The sequence below is a fragment of the Epinephelus lanceolatus genome, chromosome 20, assembly GCF_041903045.1.
Source record: "Epinephelus lanceolatus isolate andai-2023 chromosome 20, ASM4190304v1, whole genome shotgun sequence".
Classification (NCBI taxonomy): Eukaryota; Metazoa; Chordata; class Actinopteri; order Perciformes; family Serranidae; genus Epinephelus; species Epinephelus lanceolatus.
Window position 1 is genome coordinate 18,320,873 of NC_135753.1, and position 20,076 is coordinate 18,340,948.

General features: G+C 40.7%; 1 protein-coding gene across 1 annotated transcript in view; it reads left to right on the plus strand.

Annotated features, from left to right (window-relative positions):
* ptprn2 (protein tyrosine phosphatase receptor type N2) overlaps window positions 1–20,076 on the plus strand; it is a 176,059-nt gene that overhangs the window by 110,836 nt on the left and 45,147 nt on the right. The window lies entirely within an intron of this gene.

Sequence of the window (20,076 nt, forward strand, 5' to 3'; positions counted from 1 at the left end):
TGTGAAACTTAAAGTAAGCATTGATCATCACAGCAGAGCCACAATAACCAGATTATCTTGAGTGCTGTCACTTTGTCGGGAGCCCTGATGTTCCTGTGACATATTCATTGTGGTGAATTAAGAGGAGAGCAGGAGGACACTCAGGATGATCCAGATGAAAGAGGAGTAAATGTGTATTCATTGAACACTGATAAATATTCATATGTATCAGCGGTAAGGATCTAATCAAGCACCCATTGATGCGTCATAGCCCTCCATGCTCGCCTGGTAAATGAGTTTCTCTATGGAAATGAGACAGACAGCCTTAGACCCCTGAGCTGCCCTGATCATGAGGCATGCTGGGAGCTAAATGGATGTGGCCTGTGCATCGCAGGACAGTTGCCATTGGCAACAACCGTCACACACTGTATAGACGAGATCATTTTCCAGTGTTAGTCCCTTCTATGCTGTCTCCCTTTTGGTGTCACTGCCTTTCTTCGCCCATCTGCCTCCCACTTATATCTTTTTTAGCACCACATTTTCTCTCATCTTATTCCACATTGTGTCTTTATCATGTTCTTCTCAATTATCTCTGATTCACATTCTTTTTTTTTCCTTCACTGTGACTTTTGTCCTGTTCTTTGTCTGCCTCTCCTCGCCTCCTTTTCATTCTTTTATTCCCACTCAGACTGATTCCTGCGCTTAGCCAGCACTGGTACAGGGCTGTGTTTGTCATATTGGGCCTATTTGTAGATAATTAGCTGCAATAATAGCCTCTCTGCAGGAGCCAGGGTGAGGGAGGGATGGATGGAAGAGAGGGAGGGAGGAAAGGAAGAATCTGTCTTCCACCTCATGGGGAGAAAATCTACGCCAGGCTGTGTTTGTAGAAATGCATGTCAAGAAAAGCGCGGCATTTACTGTACTACAAATAAAGAGTTGGCAAAGTATAAACCCTGAAAACCCACTCAGAGGGCGTTTTATTAGCAAGCACTCTAATGTGGATGTGTGTGATCTCACCAGTTTGTATCCAAGAAGTGGAGAGTTGAGGGTAAGTCGGGGAAAATAGTAGCTTTTGACAGGAGAGCCTGTGGAGTGGGCTCTTCAAATACATTAGTTTAAAAGGTGTTAAACCAAAAGCCAGCTTTCAGTAAATTTGCAGTAAATTGACCACAGTTGTGAGTGAATACATGCTGAAGGTGACAGAATGGGTCTTCTTTAGCCCGCTTATTAGATGCAAAAATAGAAATATGCTGGGTAAAATTGCTCAGTGGATCCATAAGAGGTGTAGAGCAGGAAATTAAGCAAAGCATCAGTGCTGTTCTCTCCACAGACAGTATTCTTTCCACAAGCTTGTATAAAACCATCAGTGTGGTTGGTATCATTAAGTCTTATCACTGACAACTTCCCCCCCCCTCCTCCGTTTTTATTTAAGAGGTGACAAATGACAAAACAGCTTAGGAAGATGTCCAGATAGAGCGAACGTCAATAGCGGTAGATGCGGACGAGGATAAGCAAATGTCAAAGTGAGGGGAAGGAGACATCAATCAATAGGCCGAGCAATATCTACTCCATTATAGATCGCAGGGAAGTCAGCTTCCTGAAGAGAAGAAAAAACAACAGAAAAATGACTACTTTGTTTTTTTAAAATAATGTATGTATGTGTGGGGCAATGCATATTCTGGTATTCTGGGTATCGTTCTTATTAACAGTTGTTTCCCAAGTGGGAGGTGCACTCTCGTGGAAACCCGAAAGGCAAATGGAGGTCCTCTCACAGCAATTTGTGAGTCCTGTACATGTGTGAAAATCGGTGAGGAGGGGGGGGGAGAAGTGACGTGGAAAGAAATTCATGGTTGATGTAGCTTCTGTGCGGCTTTAGCAGCAACTGGCTCCACCGTCTGTTTTCAAACTGCATTTAAACCATACATATAAATACATACATCGTGTTTATGCTATTATTAGACATCAGTACTCTAAAGCTATGTACACACTAACACATAGGGATGTCCAGATCAAATGTTTTTGCCCCGATCCCACTCTGAGTCATTTAATATTAAGGAATCAGCCAATACCGAGTCCCAATCTGATACTTGTATTTTCCTATATACAGCTGTACAGTGTACACAAGTACTCGAGAGTTATTAAAATCAATGTAATGTAAATGCATGACAAAGAGTAGCTCTGCAATGCATCAAGGGAAAAAATCCATGTGTTCAAGCTGTTCCTTTATGTGTTATATTATTTTTATTTTTCACAAAATAGCAAAGTATAAAATACAAAATCCTCTCCTTAATGTTTTTGGCCTTGTCGATGTTTCGAGAGAATGTCTGTGTCCCTTTGAGACAGTCGCCTATTCTCCACAGTTTTTTCTTCAGTGCAGCTTTTGTTAGCCTACCTGAGCAAATTGTATTCCGTTGAGTGTTTTTGTCATCTCTACATCTTTGGCATGGATTAGGCTACATTAATAAATTACTCTTATTGGCCTTTTGCTCACGGGGATTATGTTGCGCTTGCAGTGGCGTTGTGAGTGTGGTTGTCCTGAGCTCTCTACTGCTGTCTGTCTCTCTGCCCACAGTGAAACACCATGCACAAGAGACGACAGCAAAATGCAAGAAACGCTCACACTTAGCTGTGTGTTCATACCTTCAGTAAATAACATAAATAAAACTGCATTTTGCCTTCATTTATGGCGTTTGGTGTTTTGCTGTGGGGTTGTTGATTACAGCTGCATTCACTGAGTTGCTGTGCATAAAAATTTGCCAGCAAAAATGCCTGTGTGACAACTGAGGTAAAACAAAAGATCAGATCGCGCTCTATATAGCTCAATAAAGACAATCCCGATCAGCTTTAAACAGAAAGTCCTTATTGCCCCAATACTGATGATTGAAATCTGACTGGGACATCCTTGCTACTACATTTTCATTTTAAAATGCATAACTATTGCGACATTTACGCCTAGCGTCCACCCAGCTCTGGCATTTTGGAACCCCTAAAATGGAGACATTTAAATACGCTGCTGACCCTGGCTTAATACTCTGGAGTTGCCTTTACTCTGGACAAGTGACATCATAGACTTTTTGAAAAGAAAGGAGGGGCAAAAGTTTGTTTCCCGATTGGGTCTTATCAGTCATGTAAAGGCAAAACATTATACCACAGTCTACATACTTTTTAATTTTTTTTCTTCTTGTGTGTGTGTGTGTGTGTGTAAATAAGACCTGGCAGATCACACCACATGTCGGTTTCTCAATTAGCATTGTTTCATTTCTGATTGGCACAAAGCTCTGTGACTGTGCATCTCTCGACACCTTTTCGTATCCTCTTCCATGCAGGGGGGGGGGGGGGGTTTGGTGAGTCAACCCCCCTCCCCATGCTGGAGACAGCAAACAGGCACTCAGCAAAAGGGTTGCTTTTGCTGGCAGCCATACAAACAGCACGGCTGGTACCAGTGGGAAACGTGGAGAGTGAATAAAAAGGAGGCTCAGAAATACATTTTTGAAGAGGAGGGGCATGCTGGTCAGATGTTTTATGCAAGCATTTTCTATGGTTAGTATTAGTATTTAAATTAATGACCTTTAAATCTTACTTAATGCTTGTGTCTAATCTCTGAAAATATTTTCTGAAGTTAAATATGTCTCTGCTAATACTGCCCTAATCAAGGTCCTAATGATCTGCTACTAAAGATTCACACTGATATCTTTCGCTCTGGATTAAATATAAAAATGTTCGACATGTAGTTCTGACAGCTGAGGTGACAAACTCCACCCAGACAGAAGCTGAGAAATACAACATTGCCCAATAAACCTGCTTAATTAGAAACTGCTTTAAACAGTTACAATGCCTAATGACCTGTAAAACATTTTAAACTGCACATCTGCAAAGAACCAAATGTATTCCCAGATTTCCATTTTCTTCACGCCAATATTTCCAAATACACTGCGATATGGACGCACATACTGTATCTCCACATCCAGCCTGTGTGAGATGGTCCCTGTGTGATTAAGTTGGTAGTTAAATTGAGATTCATTGACATTTTGACAGCAGCCTCATGTTCCAGATAACTCCGGCAAACTGCTTATGTGAAGAGGCTCTCATTAAGCACAGAATTCCCTGAGCTGCATGTCAACTGATTATTCAACTGCTAAATGTAAATCGTATATGGCAGGCAGGGAGTCTCTGCACTCTGCATGTGTGTGTGTTGTTTGTGTGTATGCATGTACAGTAAATGTGTACAGTATTAATGTCTCTGTGGCTACCGTGTCCGTCTTCAATGCATGCAGGTATTTATAGGGCTTAAGTGTGCGTTTTTCTTGATTTTGCACGATGTGTCTGACTGTAAGTCACCTGATTTCCATCTGATTGCTAATCTAGCTGCATAAAGGAAGTGGATGTAGGTGGAATAAACATTCGTTTCTAACCCTGTCATGTGTCAGTCTGTTGGAGAACGCCGTCATCTCGTGATGGTCGAAAGCTCACGTTGTATTTCTAATGAAAGAACTAACTGCAGAGGCACAGAGGCAGAACTCATCATGGAGAAAGGTCACATGTAATGATGGCCCCTCACAATGGATCTGAAGGCTTTCTTCTAATATCCTGTGCCACAATTAATGCAGGAGCACATCTGTTTGAAAATGTTCTGAAAGGCTTTCTCAAAAGAAAAAAATATACTATGGTGCATCAGATTTTGAGTGTCATCGTAACAACAGCGCAGAGTACAATAAGAATGTTTACATCTTTATATGAGCTACTATTTTTCTATAAAAATGAGTTTGTATTTATGTTTAAGACCTTGGTTCAGTTGATTTGAATAGCATTGGTTTTTCTTTCTGTTACGTCCTGCAGTGGACATGGACATGGACTAAACTCTAGTATTTATTTTTGTAGCCATGCTAGCAGCATGTTTCTAGGGATGGATGGCAATGTCAGTCTATCAGTCCACAACTTTGGTCCAGACTGAAATATCTCAGCATTTACAGGATGGATGGATTGGCACAAATTTTGGTACAGAGCTCAGTCACCAGATGATAATGATGGCATTGTACATTTTTGCAAACCACAGTTACATTTGTAGATTTCATATGTATCATAAGTACATCATATGAATGTTTCTGAAGTGACGGAGTTCGGATTACATGTATGAGCTGACTTTGTCATCAGGAGGCGGAGCAGATGGTGGAAGGTGTGACACCTAGGGGAGGCAGCTGCCAAGCTGCAGGGCACTACAAAAAAACAGTTTGAGACTAACAAACAATGAAAAGGTTGTTTTTAGCAAGACATCGTTGTGGGATTGAGCCACCAAATGCAGGCATTTATTAATGAGATATTGTTATGTTTACAGCAGGGTTTGTGCCACTAAAAGTGAACATTTTCTAGCGAGACATTGTGGCATTTTCAACAGGGATTGAGTTTTAATGAGACATTGCTGCTTTTCCCACAGTGACTCTGCCACCAAAAGTGAGTATTTTAAGCCAAAACAGGATGTTTCTCTCCCCATAACCAAATGGTTTTTGTGCATAATCATAACTACACATCAGTGGTGCCGTATAGGGGAGAAAAGTTAGGACAATTCCAAGGGCCCCTCACTGACAGGGGCCCCAAAAATAGGTACAGATTAAAATAAAATTATTAAACCATCATCATTAAGGATTGTTTTTCAAGTATAGTAATTAAATTAATGATCTCTTTTTTTTTTACTTGTTTTTGGCAGTAAAAGTTAAATCCAAAAAGTAAACATTCATATTGACTGACCACCCCACTGCACATTAATCACAGCATTGACAAGGAAACTTACAATGCCAGTATTTATTCTGGTGATTGGGTTGCATAGCAGCTTTGGTGATTGCCAAACTCTTAATCTAGTCACCATGAAGTCAGTTTTTTGGTTTATAAACAAAAACTTGCAAAACTATTGTTTATTCCTATCATATTCAGCTGCACTTTGCGTTAATTAGCAGAGCTAAACTCAGATGGTGAACATTGTAAATAATACACCTGCTCAACATGGCATGGTAGCACTGTAATCTACATTTGTAAAGTCACCCGTGATGCACTCAATAGGATCCAGTAACTTCTGGTTCAGTGATGATCACATTGAATTTGCATTTTGTTTTGGTGGACCACTTTTTCACATGAATATTTATTTCCACTTTTTTTTTCATATTATGCCCATGGTTGTCAGTGCAGTTTTCTTTCCTTTAATCTAACAAAGCCTGAATATTGTAGCATATAGCACTTAACAGCAAATACCATGTGCAACCATCAGCAAATGCAATTCCTCCGAGCGAATGGGACAAATCATTTCAGTGGGGACTTCAAAGGGAAAACGCACTGACCATTTCCTACCACAGAAGAGACAGATACACAGGCTGAAATAAATAAATAACTGTGATAAGAGTTGTACAAATTGATCTTGCAACAGCATGGGTATATGCTTTACTTCAAAACATATTTCCCCATGCTGCTTTTTCAAGCTGTGTTTTTTTTTTCCAAATCATAAGATGAGAAAAATGCATTTTTATGTTAATTTCTGAGATCTCTTATTCTTATTTAAGTGTGAATTTGGCTCCTCAGAGGAAATGAGAGTTTCTTGGTTGCACCGCAGGGTATATTCTCGACCCATCCTTGTGCTGTATAGTGCGTATACGTGTACTGTATGTGTATTTTTATCAGGCAATCAATTTCACATCGGCCCTCAATCGTCTTTTCCACATTGACAACCAATCCAATCTCCCTCAGACACTGTAATAAACCCAAACAATGAAAAAATTGCGGCCTATAAAAATTTCAACAGTGCAGGAAGGCCAATCTGGCTGTTTTAAAAGTGGCTAAAATGCCATTACTGTGGCAGATCTGGATGTGAAATGTCATATTGGAGCAGCCCCACTGTGCCTGCAGCCCTGAGTAACACTGCCTCTTTGGAGACTCCAGCTGCCTCCCACTGATGAAAGACCGTCCAGCAGCTCCGTTTCTCAGCAACCTTTTACCATCACCTGACCTTTGGACTGCAGAAATGCCTTTGATACCATGCCATGCAGTTTGGTATTTGCCTCTCTATATATCATGACGTGTGCTTTCCCCCGGGTAAGGGTGAACTTGTCTGTTTTTAATGAGTGTCAGAATGTAAAGTGTTTACTCTCCTACCTTTTGCTGCTTTTATGTTCTGCTGCCTTTGTTAAAGAGAAGTACGGGTACTGTGTATAGTTGACAGTGGTATTTTTACTCAGCTTGTTGAAGGGCAATTCCTCCGCCTTTTGTAAAGAATTAAATAAGGCACTTTTTTTTCTGGTGTACTCATCTCTTTTTGGAAAAAACAAGCTCAAGGCCAAGGTGGCCTTGGAGAAGTTAAGGAGGTTTAGATAAAATTAAAGCAAAATCCACTGATGAAAACTCTTACACTGTTATAAATCATCACTCTGTGATGTTCACTGCTTTCAAACATTTATTATTTTACAGGCAGTGATTTTCTACTCAGGGTTGTGCAGTAGTTCAGTGATTAGCACAGTTTTTTCGAAGCTACGAGGTCTTGGGGTTTCAGGCCTGGTTTCTTTTTGTATAGAGTTGTGTTGCCACTAACAATTACTCTCATTACTGATGACAATCTTTTTTTTGGGATTGACTTCTTTTTTTTCTTTTTATTCAGCCAATAGGCCCAAACCAAAAGATATTCAGTTTACTATATATGAAGAAAAACATTAAATCCTCACATTTTAGAAGCTGGATTTAGAGAACGTTTGGCATTTTACCTTGAAAAATGACTAAAACGATTAGAGTTCTGTCACACATGAGCAAAATTAACATTTGCAAATATCAACCTCCCATTCACTTCCATTCAATACGAGCGAAGGGGCGACGAAAACGTTTGCTTCCGATGGCATCTTCAAATCACGTGAAATTCAACTTTTGTAAACTTTCACTTTTTGCAAAGTCTCAGCCTCGACCAAAGGCAAAGAAGTATGTGTGGAGGAGACACTGATTGTTGCTGCCTCTGTCCAGCCGATATTATATGATACTGGCCATGAAAATACAAACTGCCCCACATGAGAGATGCTGTCTGGCTCACAGTGTGTCAAGAGACAGACATGGAACACAAGAAAACGGAAGATGTAACAATCAATTATATTTCACTGTAGGGATGGGCATGAATACTTCTTCGGGCATCAGTATTCATTCAGCGTATATAATACTCACCGCCGTCCCTCCCACATAGCACCTGACTTTTTTATTCTTTTTTACTATTTAAAATGGGTAAATGCACACACACAGCGACAGGTTACTGCTAGCATCAAACGGTAACATTACTTAGCGGTTATTAACAATTTAAATGACAGAGACAAGCTGTGTCGGTGTTGGTGTGAGTTTGTTGAGGCCGTTAAACAGCTCAGTGTGGGACGTTAGCCGCTGCTGCTGTGTTAGCTTGTACTACCTGGTGGGCGGTGAACTGACGAGGAGGAGAGCGGTTCAAGAGATGGTCCTTCCTTGCTAAGTTTGACCTGTGTAACATGAACATCAGTGAGTTTGCTGAACTTTTTCGTGTTAATTCTCCGTTTAGGGTTTAATAGGCTAATTGTAGCCTGGTTGTTCAATAAATGATTTTCAGATTGCACTTATTTTCTATTGTTGGCCAATTTTCACTCCTGTTCTTACATTAGATTTTTTTTGTGAGTATTTGAGTACTCAGTAGTAATTTAATGTGTGTACTTGAATATGGAAGTTACTTAAAACGCCCATCCCTATTTCATAGTATTTATCAGCAAGCTAGCTAACATTAGCTAGCAAGCTAGCAGCACAAATATCAACTCGGCAATCGATGGCCACTTGCCTGCATTTTCTTATGTGTGACTGTGCCCTTGATCAATTATCCAAATTATCAAAACGAATTGAACGACTTTCTGCAGCAACCCCTGGTGTGTTGACGCTGGCGTCTATACGATTTGTTTACATTGGAAACAAGTTGCTCATCAACCAAAACTAAGGACTGTATTAGGCTATACAAATCCAGTTCTTAAACGTAGAGGCACCTTATGAGCTACAAATTTGTGAATTCAGAAGATTAGGCTGTACGTGCTGCTACTATTGTTTTCTAATTTTGTCAACGTTTTTTTTTGCTTTAACTTATCATTATGAAATCAATGTTGGTTGCAAATGTTGGCAATAGAATAATAACACCATCAGCGTTTAAACTGGTTCTCTATAATCCTCATCTTCACGAAGCAATTCTATCTGCCATCTGGTAAAATCTCCCAGGAAAATGAAGGCTCAATTTGTGGCAAAGGAAGCCATTGTGCAACCAAAACAGGAAGTGGAGAGCATTCTTGTTTTTCCTAGTAGCTATCACCAGTTAACAGAGTATCAGTGTGAGGTCTTTGCACTATTCGAAGAAGCAGAAATGGCAGTGGAACAACCAAAATAACTGTGGAAACTTTGGTAGGCATTGAAATTAGTTTCACACAGTTCCTTCCATTAGTTTACATACAGTAGGGACACCAAAATAAGTTGAGTTCTTTTTTGAGGTACTAAAGTAGTTTGCCTCTGTGTCTTCACCCAGTGATTTCCCAGTTGCATGCCGGGATACTGTCCAATAAGCTTTCAGAGCAATAAGTCAGAATAGTAAATGAAGAGACGTTTGGTAGCTCTGTCTTTATTTAGTGTAGGTCAAGAGAGCAATACTTTCAGTAAAATCATAGTTGCAGCAAGAGATTTGTTTTTGCAGCTGGAGTTGTGATCTGTTCTCAAAATGCAACATGTCCTCTGTAGCTGCTTTGCATTTTGGACAGCTGAAGCTACCGTCAGTGGAGGAATTTTAAATTGCCTCTTCTACTGTGGATTTCTGCCTTCATGTTTGTTAAATGTCAGTAGAAAATGGTGGTTGTAGAGACAGAGGCCCTAGAACGCTGATTTTTAAGTGCTTAAACCAGAACCTGAGGTTTACTGTTGATGGTTTTGATTGAGGAATAATCTGCTGTTTTTGTGTTAGTCAAAGTTGTTGTGCCGTGGTTTCACCATTTCACGCCATCTGCTGTTGGACAATTAGAAAAGTTAGAAAAAATTCACAGTTAAAGTAACGCTGATTAATCCTGACGTCCAGGGCAGGATTAAACCACGTCCCTGTGGTTTAAGCCTGTTTAATATAACACATACACAGTGTTTGACATAAAAGTGTTAGCTAATATTCCTTCAGTTAAATACTGTACATAGGACTCTGGAGCTGTTGGAGATGACTCATTTAATTCATTCATTTTGATTATTCTCACACCAATTTTAGGTTTTGGGGTGCACTGAACAAATGCAACAAAATTTAACTGTTACTCCCACAACTCTCGACTTAATAGCTCCAGTGACATCCTTGTGGGTGCAGGTTGACCTGCTCGGCATATTTTAAGAAGAAATAATGACACTCACGACTTGAGCCAGAGGCTGACTGGACACCCTGCTGCTTCCCCTCCATCTTTGCCTCAGTAAATTCCCTATGTGGTGATCACTGAACTCAACTCTCCCTGGTGTAGGACAGCTTATGATTTCTGTGCTGCTGTTACATTCTTGTACTTGGTAGACTGGAGCTGACTGCAGCTGTAAGAATTATACCACATGGAAATAAAGTCTATAAAATGGCTGAAAATACATCAGTGAGGTCCCTGACATGAACCTTTATTCAGGGGTCTGACCTCTTGTCTTAGTTGTTCTCATCAAAAAATTGTTTCTGTCCAAACATGCACACAATCATGCTATAATAGACCATTTAATTAGTCCCTGTTTAATCTCTTTAGAGGGTATTTTTAGTGTTTGTTCTTTTGCATACCTGTGTAGGCAAACAATTGTCTTCCTATCTTGACTACTGTTGCTACGCCTGTCATGTCGTATCTTTACATTCTGTCATGGCACAAGCAGTTTACAATGATAACAATGGCATATTTACCACTGGAAATTCTTAGTACATTTTTTGAAACAATGTCCCTTGAATTCAGACAAAGGAAGATAAAAGTAGGCTTCTTCTTTCTAGCCAGTGACCTTCGTTCTTGCAGACTGAAATGACAGCTGTCACTGACAGATTTTTCTTTCAGTTGCAGCCAGCTGGCTAACTAAGCTAACATTAGCTTTGTGAGTTGCTTAAAAAAATACTACTGTGTCTGAAATTAATCTCTATTCGTGTTTCAGGGCGCTATTGCATGGTCAGACACTTTTTCCATAGTGTCCAAATTTATTGAATACATTGGAGGGCACTTATTATTTTTCACAATGCACTATAATACCTAGTGAATATCCATACTCACTATATTAAACTATACCACAGTGCATTCCAAGTTTCTGTGACCTAGAAACTAACATGTAGACAGATGTCAGCAGCAGTGATGGATGTTGCTTACCATTGCCCCGGACATCAGCCTAAAAGGCCAAACTGCAGTCCTCTCAAATGAGCAGAGGCACGCCTTTGGGCATTTCTTAGGAGCAACAAATTCAATAACATTAATACAGGATAAAAAGGAATCATCTTTTAGGCACATAGATGTCAAATATCTAGCAAAATTTGTGTTTTCTGGCTCTTGCAAGATTGTTTGTTGCTTATTGTCTTGAGGCCAATATAATATTGTATGCTAAGCTAATATAGGCTAACGTCAGCTACCACTTGCTGCTGTCGCAATGGTAGTAGTCAACGTTCCTCCAGCCCACTGCTGTTATTAGTGTCCAAATTTACCATACTTATTTAAGTAGGTTACAATTAATTATGAGCCTCAGTGGATTCCCTTATATCAAGAAATACGAATTCGGGAATAGGGATTCATTCTGCACACATCTGCTGTCTCTGACTGAGCTTTTAATGTTTCAAACTGACTCGTTTTAAAATAAGAATCCTGTAAAAGGCTCATAAATATGCACTTAATGGCTACATATCATGCTGACAGACCGAGGCTAAAGCTCCATGTCCTGTAGCATCCTCACCATATGATCCATGTAAAAGACACAGATATCATAGAAACAGCAATATTGCTGGTATTGCAAGAACAATGCTGTTCGACTGTCATTTTAACATAATCCTACTTAGCCACTTATGAACTTGGACAAGCAGGACAGAGGTGAGATCAATGCTTTATCATTTGCATTTTCAAACAGTAGCCTCTGTTTTCACTTTTAATGCTACAAGAGAAAAGGCTTGGATTAGTTACAGCTGTTTTTGGCAAACATAACACTGTCTCAGCGTACAGGTTTGGCCAGGGTTGGTGGTGTGTAGGCTGAACTTCAGATCCAATAAAGAGGAGGACAGAGCTGCTAACGTTAACTCAAACTCTGACAGTCCAAATTTAGCTACCAGCTAACTGATGGCTGGGATGATGATCCCATGTGTGGTTCTGGGGTCTGACTCTTGAGAAGTCTCTGACTCATACAAAACACCTGCTTTGCCCACAATTGATCGGCCTCCTTATTAAAGCGTGAGGTAACTTGTAAACAATGCCACACTTGTTTGAACAAAAGGCTGTTTATGGTAATTTGTCGACTGGCAGCAGCAGTGGGGTTGAAGGCTGGGGGCCTGGGGGGAGGTGGGGGGGACCTGCGGTGTCCACAGCTGGATAGCATGGCAGAGGTTTTAAATGTCAGCGTTGAAGGGGGATGTGGCTGCCATTTGGCCTGACAATCTGCATGCCGAGGGACTGGCAGCGGGATGCAGGGGCAGGGTGCTCCCGGTCCCGGCCACAGAGCTCTCACCTTCTGCCATTTATCATGCGGCTACTTGCCTAGCGCATCTGGCACCTTAGCACTGACAGCAGCAGGAAAAGCAGTTGCTCCAGGCTAACCGGTGGCCCATAGTAATCTTTTTAACATCACAACAAAATTAGGGCAGAAGTATTTGTCTGGAGTAGGGTTTACTTGTTAGGAATGCAGCAATATTTTAAGTAGTTTTGAGTTGTTTATAGTTCAATAGAGAGGATTTGCTGCTAAAACCAACAATTTATTTCCAAATATGATATAACAGTGACAGAGTGCAGGTTATAAGGTAATAATCATAAGCACTAAACAATCATTATCTTTGTTGAGAAGTGTTTTATTCAATAAAACAACACATTTTAGAATCAAGCTCACTGTAGTCATATGTTTATGTTGATGTATAAATGAGTCATAGCTGTCTTTTTAGTAAACACCACTTTTTAAGTTTGTGGTTGATGTGAGGCAGATTAATTATTGCTCAGTGAGCGCACAATATGGAAACCACTTTGCTCTCAGTAAATTAAATGTAATCAACTGTCATATCATCTTTTATTGACTTTAATTGACTGTAATTGTGAATCCTGCTGTAACTGCTGGTTACTTTCTGCATGGCAAGGTCAACTAAATTGCTTGATGAGCTGTTATGGTCTTTTATATGATGACCTTGACTTGGGAGGGTGTATGAATATCTTCCGTCCGTGGTGATAAAGCATGAAATGAAACCACTCTGCTCTGCAACATCTACTGGTTGTGTTCACTGCTAGAAAGCACCATGCTGTAATGGCCTGGCAATACTTAGACATGGCCAAATACATACATTAAAATTGTAAGTAAGTTTATACATTTATGTTGTCATGAACTTATTTCACTTCAGACATGCAATGAACCTCCAAAATGTCAATGTTTTGCTAAGAAAAATAGCCCTTTTTAAGCAGTTTGACATTTTATTAATAGTCAATTGCTTTTAAATGAACAGTGTGTAAGATTTATAAGGGATTTGGTGGCATCTTGCAGTCATGATTGTAGATCGCAACCAGCGGAAACTTCTTCAGGTGAGAATTCCTTCAGTATTCATTGTTCAGGAGGTTTTTACTTGAGCCGAATTATCCACATGGGGCCTCCTCCTCTCCAAAACAAACCCAGTGATTTAAACAGGTAAGAACAGTGAACAAAGCACTTTCACGTTACAAATCAGTGATTCTCCGACACTGTTCAGCATGTTGGAGACAGGCTGCTAGCTCAGCACCTGCTAATGTATGGTCTTTTTTCTCTGATAACTTAAGATCCAGATGTCAGAAGGTTTTTACCAGGAGCCAAAATAACCCCAGAGGTCTCTTTCTCTCCAAAATAAACACTGAATAAAGCAGTTTCATGTTAAAAAATCAGTTGTCTTTTGACACTTTCGTCACAGAGGGGCTGCTAACTACAGTGGCCGACGCAGAAAGTATGATTGGTCCTATGCAGAGCCAGTTTTTGGTTTGTCTGTTCTGGGCCACTGTAGAAACATGGCAATGCAACATGGTGATCTCCATGGATGATGACCCACTCTCTACGTACATGTAAATGTCTCATTATAAGGTGATGAAAACACAACAAATATTTTTTTCAGGTGATTATAAATGAAAGAAAACAGTTATATTCTATGTTATATTCTATTTCTGCCACTATATCCCCCTACATCCTACACACTGAACCTTTAAATGGCTCATTTAGCTTTAGTAGAAGGGTCATTTTCTCTTAATCTTTGAATTAAGAATAACCAAATTTTGATACAAGGTTTTCTCTGGAGAGCAACATTATATTGAATTTAAATCAAAACTATGGCATAAACTTGCAGAAATTGAAACTATAATTATTTTTCTACCTGGATCTGCACCTGCTATTTAATTTTGTCTAATATCCGTCAATAACTGAGACTAATTAGGCCCTTTAGCCATGAACTGAAGACATTTCTTTAATGTGTTTGCTGCAATATATGTTGTCTTTCATCCTAAGATATGATGCAATCATTGCAAATGCGGTGTACATGTGAAGGTAAAAAGCAGTGGCAAAGATCAGACATCTGATCGTGTGCTGTGAACTGGAGAAGCATCCTGCTGTGATGGGATTTTTGCTTTACATATCACAGTCATGTCCGTGTGTGCATGGTTGCCAACGTGCCTATTTACATTCACAAACATGTTCGTCATGTCAGGTGTTTGCGGCAAATGCACAGATGCAGCGAACACCCAACGGGGTGCAGGTGGATATCTGTATAAAAATAGGATTACCTGCGCATAAACAGAAGCTGCTACAAGTACACCAAGCCTAAATCATTCTTTGAACCAGGGTACATGTCTGCGGCTTAAAAACATACACGACAACAGTATGTCAAACAGTGTTGAGTAAAACTTGGGACAACTGACTCTTCAAACTAAACGTCTCCCACTTTGGGACTTTATCTGTATAATTCTGTGAAAGAAGAACACAAAATGTGTCATTTTGCAAAGCTTCATCGACATCAAGAACTAATAGAAGGAATTACATTTCATTGTTGGAAACCACAAAAGGCAAAAGGATCTTGGCAATCCAGGTCCATGAACACATGCAATCACATGTCAGTCATCATTCATTACATTATTCACTTTGAAGAAGGAGGAAAAAAAGAAATCATCACAGCCTCACAAAAAGCCATACAGTGTAATTATGTTTGTGGGTGAAAATAGGCTAGATTGATTATATGCATTTACAATAATGAGCCGTCAATGTATTATTATGTTACAGAGCCATCAAAATCTTGACATAAATCATAATTAATTCTGCCTTCAGAATTTCTGATCAGCCGTACTTTGTATTGTTTGTCAGAGGTTGTGGTTTGAAGCGATGGGAGATGTGAGCGGCAAACAGGCGGCTGATACCGTACTACAGCTGTGGCAGCAGCCTCATTAGGGATTCACAGAGGTTTCTTTCGACGAGCAGCGCTGCTTGGTTTGGCTCGGGGGCAGACTACTCTTATAAATCTGCTGGAGCTGTGAGACAGACAGACAGCGAGACATGCAGGGAGGCGCTGGCCAGGCAGAGTGTCAGCTCTGTTCCTGCAGAGGATTGTTTTGCAGCGCCAGGCCCCTGACTCTCCCCCAGCTGATTGGTGTGGCTTCATTAGCATGGGCAGTGGCTCCTCCGATTTGCAGTAATTAAAGAGAGAAATCAGAGTGCTTGCCTCCAGTCCAGACACAGCCAGTGCCTGTCAAGTGAGATCGCCGTGGAACAGATCTAGCCCTCCTGGCCGCCTGCCACTTCACAATCTCCCCCTCGTCCCTAAAGTAGGAGTGAGTCTGGAGGAGAGGTATGGGGTGTTGGCGTCTGTGCCAAGTTACCCCCTAAGTAACCCCTGGGGTTACACAGGCACACACGCCTCTCCCCGCGGGCGCACGCTGGGCCAGCGTTGCCATAGTGATAACAAGGGAAAATGTTTAATGGAGACACTGATGAGAATTTATGAGGCTGTGGCTGTGTGCGTTTACAGGGATACGACCCTTAGCCTATCACACGCTGCCTCCTGTGGTTCTACATGTATATCTTCACTTACACAAGCTGTAGCTGATCATCGGGGCGTATGCTTGGGCAGGCGGTCTCAATATGCTGCAAGTCCAGCAACACGCAGGTACAGTTGGAGGCACGTGGCGTTGGTTGTCCAATTAAGTTAATCCAGTGTGATCAGAAAAGTATATTGTTTTCATTTAGAGCAAAATGGAAGAATCAGTGTCGACTAATCTGTTGAGAGGTGTTCTCATCGGGGCAATTTAAATACAAATTGTATTAAGGTGTCTGTGTACTCCAGACAAAATTGAATTTGGTGTTTTCATAAAGGAAGAAATGGCAGAAATGTGACCATAAAAAAGTGCCGACCGCCAAACGTGGCTAGACGGCCATCAATACTCCCTCCAGTGTAACCAGTGGAGCCATCTGATTGGTTGTGTTTTTTCACAGAGGTTCTTCAGGCTTCTTGTTTCCAGTTGTTTTGAGTAGCTTTCAAGACGTGTCTTGCAAACTCTTGTTTCTGTCATGGACACTACTGAACGAGCATGCAGGTTCTCATGGAGTGTGCTGGCATTTGCTTGGGGTGCCATCTTCAACAGCAGTTCAACAGCCCTTGAGAGCAGGCCAGATTTGATTCATTTAAAGCACACTTCTGACCTGAATGTGGACACAAATTGAGGGCCATCTGGAGTGTGAAGTCCTTTGCACAGTTATAAACTGATAAGTATATTTTTCACCTTAGCAGACACAATATAAAGGGCCACAGATGAATACCCTTTCATTTAGTATGAGGGTACCTAGTAGGTCTTGACTAACCTGACATGCCAGATGGTTTGTTACACAGAACCATCTGAGAAGCCGTCATTGGAAACTGTTTGGGAAAGGGCAGGCACTTTCGAAAAATACTTGGCAGGTGATTGGATGAACCATCTGTCTATCACTGTCTATCTCAGGCCAGTTGGGAGAAGAGCGAAACATCTTTTCCATTGAGAAAAGCCTTCAGTGCCTTTCTCTGCTCTGGTTCTGATGTAACTGATGCTGTTGCAGCATCTATGCTAACCTCTTTAGGAGCTACCAGTCACCTCTCCGTGACTTGTCACACACACACCTTAGTCTGACTCACCGGATATAGACTGTGGCTATTAGCTTGCCATTGATTGGTTATGTAGGCCGTCATTCTAACTCCCGTCAGCTCTTTGTGTGTTACAATTTCACTATGAGAAACGGCAACAACAACCTCTGAGCTAACAACTTACGCGATAACAATGGCAAGTTTTAAAGAATATTTGAATGCTCTACAACGAATAAAACAACTTGTGAATGCACCTCTGAGAAGTTGTTGATGTTGATTTGTTTTCTGACATGGCCAGTCAAAGTTGATTTGCCACTTCTTTTAACTCTGGCAGCAGCATGCGCCAGGGAGATTGAGCTTACCTATGTACTGAATCAGTCCACATAATGCTAGCCTCTGTGGTATCACAGGAGTCGCAAGAGTCTCGCAAGAGTCACATACAGCTAGCAAATCACTTGTAGTTTTAACGGGGCCAGTGAGCTCCTCCAGAACTACGGTATAGTCAGGCTTCACCTCTAGGACACCAATTATCAAATAATGTTTGACATTTGTCCGTTACAGTGGTGTTTGCCTTTGTGGAGAATTAGCCATTTTAATGCCAGTGCTCACCTCTCCATGTGCAAATGTTCCACCAAATTAACTTCCCCCTGACGCTATTTTTCAAAGGCACTGTCCCTGCATCCTGGGTGTAGTACCACCTAAGATGACTGTGATTGGTTTAAAGAAATACAAATAGCCAGAGCATTTTCCTACTATAACAGAATGATGATGTGTGCTTGCAGACTGTGGAGATATGTCCAGCTACTCAAGACTACACATACCTAAATCACACCCATGATTGTCAGTAGCTCCTCACTGATAGGAGCTACGGACACTGATAGGTCCGAATCACTGGTGGTGCGGATACAAACATATTACTTGAAGCCTGATAGGTGAATTTTTATGAGATTTCATGATATTGTTAGAATCCAGCTGCAATGCAATCGAAGTGCCTGATAGTTTACTGTACTGATTTTTACTTACAGTTTAACCTGAACTAAATTAGGTGATCATGGTTCCTTAAATTCCTTCCATGACTTAGCCCACACACGTCAGACTACACATATCTTGCATTTTTGCTTTGGCGTCCAAAGCATCAGGAAGCGTGTTGAATATGTGAAAAACTGGGCAATAGAAGGCACAGAAACTTGAAGTCAGTCTTTCCTTCAAGGCTGTGTTTGGTTCTCATCCACTATTGACACACTACATGAGAAAAAATGCCGAATTATCTCATCCACTTGTCATTTTTGTTCTTGACACCTCACGGCTCTTGAATTGAACCATTATCAAGCTGATCTTCTACTACAATCAGTTAAGGTAGCACACTGATTCAGCTGCCTGGAGGGTGCACTGGAAAAAGCACTCATCCAACACGACCTTAGTTCAATCCCCAACAGCAGCGCTTCTATATTTTTCTGAGATTGTTGGTGGAATTTTAACTCTTTGGACAATCAAATTCAGCACCACTGTGCTATATTCAAGCAGCCACAGAGACATACAGTATTTCAGAGGCTTTTAGATGTTATGTGGACCCAGGTGTGGAGAGGACCCATCCTATTGCACCCATGAAGTCACTCTGCACTCTCCTCTGAACACTTCTCTTTGTCCCTTTACTGTCAGTCTCAGTATCAGAGTCTCCCAGCCCACTAAGTCTCTTGTGACTGGGGTTTCAATTATGAATGCTACCTTTGACTACCTCTGTTATTCCGCGGCAGCCCACATATCCCTGCCTGCCACCACTCATGTGTGACTTGATGTATTGTCTCACTGTTTTCCCCCCGTTCAAAATTAATTGCAGTTTTATCTCTCCTCAAGATAAAAAAAAAAGCCAGCCGAGAACATAATAGTCTAAAAGTAGTGTGGTTTCTATTCAAACAAAACAATTAAAACCTTGGTGTTTTCCTCGCTGTTTTTGACTGTGGATGTGTTGGATGAGATTTTTAGTGGCGGTTTTTCTTTTATCTTTTCACACAATAGGATGAAGTATTACCTTCAATTACCTGTCGTGATTGGGTTTTGTTTTAGCAAACCAGGATCACATCCTGGACCTGACCATTTTATTTGGCATCTAATGACTTTTCACCTACAGTATCGTAATATCCCTCATCAAAAACTAATTACATCTTGAAAAAATAATTCTTGTCTTTGTGATTAATGCAAACCTGAGCGTAATTTGCTTCGTCTCTGACCACAGTGCAAACATCGTCACCAGTACTGAGTTGATTTTACTTCAGTTTTTCGGTGTGAGCACCATTTGCTAACTTAGTTTAATTAATTTTGGCTGGCACTTTAGCAAACATGAACATTATCATTGTCAGACATATTGCTATTGTCAACCCAGCTGCAGGTAGAAAGGATCATTACTGTCAGCTAATACCAGTTGGGAATTAAAGCTGCACCTTGAACAAATTAAGAAGAAAAAGTTGAAGTAAATCAACTCCACTTTCACAAACATAGTTGAAGGCTTGGTCTTGTCTGGAAATAACTAATCCGGTATTGAAAGTAAAGATCACAGCTTATATTTATAGCTACTCTTCATTTTAAATAATCACTCAAATTAGCTTCTCTGTGTGTTATAGGCAAGAGTGCCTAATGAGGCCATTGCATACGAGTTTTATTTAAGCGATTATTTGCTGAGACTGATCACCATCTGCCATAGCTTAGCAACTGCAACTATTCACAGCAGACTATGCTTTTGATTTCTAAACATGTTGAAGTGATTCACATCAGGGTGTAGTAAGAGCAATACTCTGCATTTAATGATTGTGGAGTCTGGT